The following is an 8,041-nucleotide window of genomic DNA, read 5'->3' as shown; positions in this document are numbered from 1 at the left end:
GAGTCCAAAGAAAAGTGAGGGGTGCTGACAGAGAGTATTACAGAATTACACATCAGGAGTGATTTCTGGGGTGAGGTTTTGAGGAAAGTCTAATTGACGGCTCATGTTAGGTCTTGAATATTTAAAATCGCTTTGTATATAAGAATTGAAGAGACTTAGCAGTTTGTTGGAGCCAGTGATATTTGTAAGGGAACGGTTAGAGGTGGACTTAGAAGGGATCATAGCATGAGTGCTTCAGAAGGCCAAGTTCAGGAGTTTAGATTATATTCTTTGGGCAAAAAAAAAAAAAAAAATTAACAGGGAATTTAATACTAAGGGGAATAAACAATTATACTGATATTCGAATTGCTATGCAACAATGAACTTGGGAGATGACATTTGAACTGGGATAAGAAAGAAGAATATAATTTGAAAAGGTGAAGAATGGTATTTCAACCAAAAGAAATGCTGTGTATAAAAGAATTAAATGCCAAAACTGCACTACATATTTGGGAAGTGGAGAGCAGTCCATTATAGCTGGATAAAGAAGAGCATCACACATTGTAGTGACCAAAAAAAAAAAAAAAAGAAAAGAAAGAAAGAAAGAAAAGATAGGTGGAGATTGATTTAGGAGAGCTCAAACCAGCATTGCAAGGGATTGAGATGTTATTTTGTGAGCAGAGGAAAGTTTCAAGATTCTTAAAGAAGAGAGCCAAGTGATCTGAACTGTCTTTTAGGAAACTCAAAGTCTGAACAACTCTAGCTACAATTTAAAGGATGGTTTGGAAGACAACAATAAGAAAAGTGAGAATTCTTTTGTAATTGCCCAAGTGAGAAATGCTGAGAGACTGGATAGAGAGAGTGGAATAGGAAAGGAGGGGTGGATAGCAAGGTAAAAGCAAGGTTGAAAGCAGCAAAATTTAGCAATGCAAAAGGAAAAGTTGATGCAAGGGTAAAACAACAATTGTAAAAATAATGAAACAACAGCACTCATGGTAATAGATACAAATTGCTGTGCAATACTGTGCACCAGAAACTGTGCTGGGAACTTCACGTATATTATTTCCCGTCATCTTTACCAATTAATCTCTGACATAGGTCATTCCCATGTTTACCAATGAGGAAATTGGGATTCAGAGAGATTAAAAAATGTGCTTATGGTCAGACAGCTAGTGTAGAAAAACACCTCAAATATTATAGTATTTCTTGGTTATTCTTCAGCCCTAATTGCAAAGACTCAATAACCACCTCACATAGATTTAGGTGCTCTATCCCCTGTGAATTATCCCCATGCATACACAAGTGTCATTGTTTCTTTGGCTGTCTACTCGCTAAACCTTTTGAGGAAAGGAATCATATCTTTTTTAATTTTTTAATTTTTTTTAAGATTTTATTTATTTATTCATGAGAGACAGAGAAAGAGAGGCAGACACATAGGCAGAGGGAGAAGCAGGCTCCTTGCAGGGAGCCCGATGTGGGACTCGATCCTGGGAGTCCAGGGTCACGCCCTGAGCTGAAGGCAGACACTTAACCTCTGAGCCACCCAGGTGTCCCCATATCTTTTTTTTTTTTTAATTCCGGTATAGTTCACATACAATGTAGTATTAGTGACAGGCATAAGTATAGTGATTCAACACTTCCCATACATCACCTGGTAGTCATCACAAGTGCCCTCCTTCATTGCCATCACACACACCCCAGACCTCCCCTCTGGTAACTATCAATGTGTTCTCTATAGCTAAGAGTCTGTTTCTTGGTTTATTTCTTTTTGTGTCTTTTTTTCTTTGCTTGTTTTTTTGTCTCTTTCTTTCTTTCTTAAATTCCACAAACGAATGAAATCCTATGATATTGTCTTTCTCTGACTGACTTATTTAACTTAGCACCAAGTTCTCTAGATCCATGGTGTTGCAAATGGCAAGACTTCATTTATGGCTGAATAATATTTCATTGTGTATATATACCACCTCTCCTTTATCCACTTATCTATCCGCGGACACCTGGGCTGCTTCCCTATTTTGGCTATTGTAAATAATGCTGCAATAAACATAGGGGTGCACGTATCCCTTTGAAGTAATGTTTTTGTATTTTGGGGGTAAATACCCAGTAGTGAAAATGCTGGATCATGTCTTTTTTATCTTATCCTCAACATAGAATGCATTTTTCAGCCCATAGTGGACATTCACCAATAATTGTTTTTATTAAAAGATTTTATTTATTTATTTATTTATTTATTTATTTATTTATTTATTTGCAAAATAGAGAAAGACAGAGTGTAAGCTGTGGGAGGAACAGAAGGAGAGAGACAAGCAGACTCCATGCTGAGCACAGAGCCCAATGCAGAGCTTGATCTCACAACCCTGAGATCATGACCTGAGCCAATACCAAGAGTTGGACGCTTCACCAAATGAGCCATCCAGACACCCTTCAACAATAATTTTTAAAGTTATCTTTAACTTTTTACTGTGGTAAAATGCACATAACATAATATTTAACATTTTAACTATTTTAAGTGTACCGTTCAGTAGTGTTAAATATATTCACATTATTGTGCGGTGGATTTCCAATACTCTTTTCATCTTGCAAAACTGAAACTCTATACTCATTAAATGATGCCCCGTTTGCTCTTCCCTCACCCCTTGACAACTACCACTCTATTTTGTGTCTCTATGAATTTGACCACTCTAGGTACCTTATATAAATGGAATCATATGGTATTTCTTTTTATGACTTATTTCACTTAGCATAAAGTCTTCAAGTTTCATCCATGTTATAACCTGTGTCAAGATTCCCTTCTTATTTTTGAAGAATATTTAACACTATATATACCCTCTTTACAAACTTTTAAGTGTACAACACAACATTGTTAACTTTAGGCATGATTTGTACAGATTTCTAGAACTTACACATCTATGTAACTGAAAATTAGTGGCAATACCCCATTTCCCCCCCAACCTTTCGCCAGCACCTGACAACCACTATCCTATTTTCCGCTTTCTGGACTATTTTAGATACCTTCCTTTTAAAGGTTATATGATATCCCATTGTCCATGTATACCATATTTTATCTGTTTATCCATGGATAGAGACTTGGGTTGCTTCCATGCTTTAGCTATTGTGAATATAATGCTGCTATGAACATGGGTGTACAAATATCTTTTTAAGACCCTGTTTTCGATTCTTTTGGAATTGCTGGATTATTTGGTAATTATATTTTCTGTTTTTTGAGGTACCACAAAACGTTGGTTTTCACAGAGGCTACACTATTTTACATCCCCACCAGAAGTGCACAAGAGTTCCCATTTCTCCACATCCTCACTAACACTAGCTCTTTTCTTCTTCTTCTTTCTCTTCTTCTTCGAGTAGCCATCCTAATGTTTGCGGGGTGAGCAATAATTTTTAAATGAATTAATGAATGCTTGAAAAACGAAATGCTAGCCTAATTTATCCTATTTCCAATTTTAATTGAGCCCATTCTTTTCTGAATAACTATGGACTCTCTCTAGTAGCTCCATTATGTCTTTTGATCTATGCTTTGTTTAAGCTATATGAAAATACTGCTGAAACTTCCCACTTCAAAGTCCTTTTCGATTTCAGAATTATTCTTTTCTTCTCAGTAAGCATCCTACAAAAATTACATAGGATTATCTCACCGACCTTTTTCACAGTCAACCATGGCATAACTGGGTGGTATAGAAGTCTTAGATTGGCTCTGGACCTTGTTTTTCATGTGTTGGTGGTTCCACATCACTGGGCAATAAGATACTTAATGAAACCTGTGGATAAGATTCATTTTATGGCTTTGTTAAACCAGTCAGATTTTGTTTGTTGTGTGTGCATTATAAAATGTAGATGTAGAAAAACATTACCTGCCTATGTTTTCTTTAGAAGGAATGCAAATATTTCTTAAAATAAGCCATATAACATGTAAAATTTGGAGATACGGATTTTAAATTTTGAACAGAAAATTATCTATTAAGGTGCTGTGTGTATTGTTTGCTTTCCTAAAGAGCAATATAAGTAAAAATTTTAATCTAAAATGCATTTGCAAATGCAAACAAAAGAGCCTCCCATAAATACATGTTCTTTTAGTATTCTTATTTTGAGTTTTCTAGTACCAAAAAGAGAGTGCCCCAGCTATCTGCTATACCTATATCCTTTTAGTTTTCCTGTTTAAAAGGACAGTTTTGACTTTACAGTGGAAAATTTTCTTTTTGTTTCCATTTCTAAAAAATAAATGTGTATCCCCCTCCCCCACCCTGCTGCCAAAAAGTGCACATGAGCACCTGGCTGGCTCTGTCAAGGGAGTGTGCAACTCTTAATCTTGGGGTCATAAGTTTGAGCCCCTCATTGGATGTAGAGATTACAAAAAAAAACACTTTAAAACTAATGTATTTATAGGATCATGTGATAAAATACACGACATACTGGGCATAGTTTAACAAATACTTTGTACTTAAACATGTTCTAAACATTCAAAAAGAAATAACACTGGATTTGTGAAGCTAATAAAAAATGTAGGAAGAGATTAGTTTTAAAACAGTTGAGGGACACCTGAGTGGCTCAGGGGGCTGAGCGTCTGCTTTAGGCTCAGGGCATGATCCCAGGATCCAGGATCAAGTCCCACATTGGGCTCCCTGCAAGGAGCCTGCTTCTCCCTCTGCCTATGTGTCTGCCTCTCTCTGTATGTGTCTCTCATGAATAAATAAATAAATCTTTAAAAAAATAAAAATAAAACAGTTGAAAATTATGAATTATGTACTACTTTGGAGTAAACTATCTCAGAAGGCTTTAAAATACACAATATACCAATTAAATCTTAAGTTACTTTTTCCTTGGGGCTCTGTTTTAATTATTTAGATGCAAATCGGTACTACTTAAAAGTGATTTTTTGTTTTTCATTAAGTGGCAAAGATCTTAAAAAGAAAAGACTTTTTTAGGAGGAAGGTGATTATTTCTCTTGAATAGATTATACAGACAGCTTTCCATCATGGCTATGTGTTTGCTTTTCTTAGCTTCAAAGCATGGGGTCAAATTCAGTTTAGTTTTGGTAAACTTGCTCAGTCTCCACTGAGTGCCTACTCTATGCAATACAAGGGGCTAAGGTTAGAGGAACATAAAATTGTACAAATGAAACACTGTCCCTGCCCCCAAGGAGGCCACAGTCTAGTGCAGATAAAGCATTTCAATTTCAAAAACCTGTAACATAAAGTGGGAAATAAGTGCCATAAAAAGAACAGAAAATACAAGATTGTAAATAGACATGAACCGAATTGGTTTTTCACAACTAGTATGTTCTTTAGCCAACTGAGGGTCAGAGGTCTCTTCCCCTAGACCCTCACGACAGAGTGGTATGTTACTGCGCCAGTAAAACTGAGGCTGCATTTTACCAAATATACATATTTTAGTAGACAGTTCAACCTGCTCAGTAGGCTGGATGGAATCCCAATTGTCTGTCTCTTTGGACAGTCACTCTAGAAGCATGTTATAAGAGAGGTTCATTCAAGCCAGATAGAGCAGTAAGTTTCAAACCAGATGTGGCAAAATGTCATGTGGAATTTAACAAAACTTCTAGTGGTGTCAGGCAACAGAATTCCATGAAAATTGGATGGATTCTTTGACCAAGAGAGCCGCTGCAAAGAACATAAACTACAGGGACATTTTTCTTTTACCCTTCATTTATGCGAAGGCAATGAGACCCGCACAATATTTTCGGGCAATTCGTGTATCTGGAATGTTATTTACTTTGCTGATGAAAACTCACGTTTAGAATTTGTTGTGCTGATTTAGCACACTCTCTCTTACAGATCAGACGTGAAAAAGGTTGAAGCCTTGTACATGAGCGCTGAAATGGGGACACCTGATCTCAGTGTTTTCAATATAAGAGACCATCCTGCATTGGTTTCATAGCTAATTAGACTAAAACTAGTTAGTCTGAATTAGACTAAAACTAAGCAGTTAGCTGTATGAATGAGATAATTAATTGATTCACTAATTACACACACACAAGCATGTATATCAATCTCTCTCTTCTCTCGATATATGCATATACATTTATGTGTATTTCCACACTTTCTTCTGTTCTGAATATTTAGAATAATTATAAGCAATGTAATTAATAGTTTCTAAATGAGCAGAGTCTTCAAAACTATTTTACTACCACTGGTATGTTCCATTTGATGCCTTGTAGCAGTAAGGATACTTCATTTCTTTAAACATATTTGAAGTGACATTTCTGGAGGTTCTTCAGAGCCAGGTTTCAAGCAATGATAATAAAATTACTCACCTGACTTTATAACCTCGTAACAAGTTGACCCGAAAACAATATCACCACCCCTTTTCACCATATGTGGCTCAAGTACCTAGTTTTGTCTTAGGAAGCCAAATGTGCAGTTGAATGACAGATGTATCACTATAAACTTCTGATTCAATGTGTTGGCTTGAACACGTGTGTTGAAATCTATACTACCATATAGAAACCATGTAAATTCAATTTAATAAATATTTATACTTCTTATATAAGCCAGGTTCTAGGAAGTAAACAAAGCAGAGTTAAACAAACAGGCAAAAATACTTCCATCATAATGCCCCCGTTATGGTGGAGTTTTCTTTGTGCTTTTTCTTTTTTTTAAACCCATGCAATCTCTGTCCCCTGAGCATCTGACTTATATCTAAACTGCCTGCTTAGGAACAAAACAAATGAACATAGGGGTTAAAGAGAGAAGCAAACCAAGAAACAAACTCTTAACTAGAGAGAACAAGCTGATGGTTACCAGAGGGGATGGCAGTGGGGGGATGGGTTAAACAGGTGATATGGATTAAGGAGGACACTTGTGATGAGCACTAGGTGTGGTATGTAAGTGGTAGGTCACTAAATTCTACACCAAAAACCAATATTACACTGACATTAACTAGAATTTAAATAAAAATTTGTAGAAAAAAAAAACCCCTGCTTTACATTTCTTACTGATTGCATTATAGGCAACTATAAATTAACATCTCCCAAACAAGGTCTTGATTTTTCCCCTCCTCATGCAATCCATTTGAACCCCCCCCCCCCCACTTCAATTAGAAACAATTCCGTCCATCAGTTGTTCAGGCCAAAATCCTTGGGTCATCATTGTCAGATCTTCACAATCTTGTTTCCAATCCACCAGCACACCCTGTATATTCTGTCTTCAAAATATATCTGGACTGTCATTTCCCACACATTCTCAGTGCTACCATGTTGGTCTAAATCACTACCATCTCTTGGGGCACCTGGGTGGCTCAGTCGGTTAAGCGACTGCCTTTGGCTCAGGTCATGATACCAGGGTCCTGGGATTGAGCCCTGTGTCAGGCTCAGTAGGGAGTCTGCTTCTCCCTCTCCCTCTGCTCCCCTGCCACCCCACTCATGCTCACTGGCTCACTCTCTCAAATAAATCAGTAAAATCTGAAAAAAAAATTTAAAAATCACCACCATCTCACATTTGAATTCTTATGTATCCTCCTAACTGACCTAACTGCTTCTTCCCTTCCTTAAATATTTTCAATACGGAATCCAGAAAAATCCTCACAGGACAACAGCCAGATTCCAGAATAGGAAACCCCAGACTCTCTTTCTTAGGTCAGAGACATCAATTTAAAAACACATAGACCAATTCTCTTTGTGAAAAATTCAGAACCATTTAAAAGTCCCCTGTGGTCACCTGGGTGGCTAAGTTGGTTAAGTGTCTGCCTTCGGCTCGGGTTGTGATATTAGGGTCCTGGAATCCAGCCACAGTTCTTCGGGCTCCCTGCTCAGCAGGGAGTCTGCTTCTTCCTCTCCCTCTGCCCCTCACCTGCTCATGATTTCTCTTTCTCTTTCTCTCATAAATAAATGCAATCTTTTAAAAAATAAAATAAAAATCCTTTGAACTTAAGGCAAGTGCAAAACCAGCCACACCAAAGGCAGTAGGAAAATTCCTGGCACTCTCTCTCCGTAGTCTATCCCAATAGTGTCACACAACTGGGCAGAAAATCCCAGCTCCCATATGCTCCCTGTGGAGAAAAAGAGAATATTGGACCATAGTTCAACGTTCTGACT

Source organism: Vulpes lagopus, chromosome X, assembly GCF_018345385.1.
Source record: "Vulpes lagopus strain Blue_001 chromosome X, ASM1834538v1, whole genome shotgun sequence".
NCBI classification, from domain to species: Eukaryota; Metazoa; Chordata; class Mammalia; order Carnivora; family Canidae; genus Vulpes; species Vulpes lagopus.
This window is presented reverse-complemented; position numbering follows the sequence as displayed.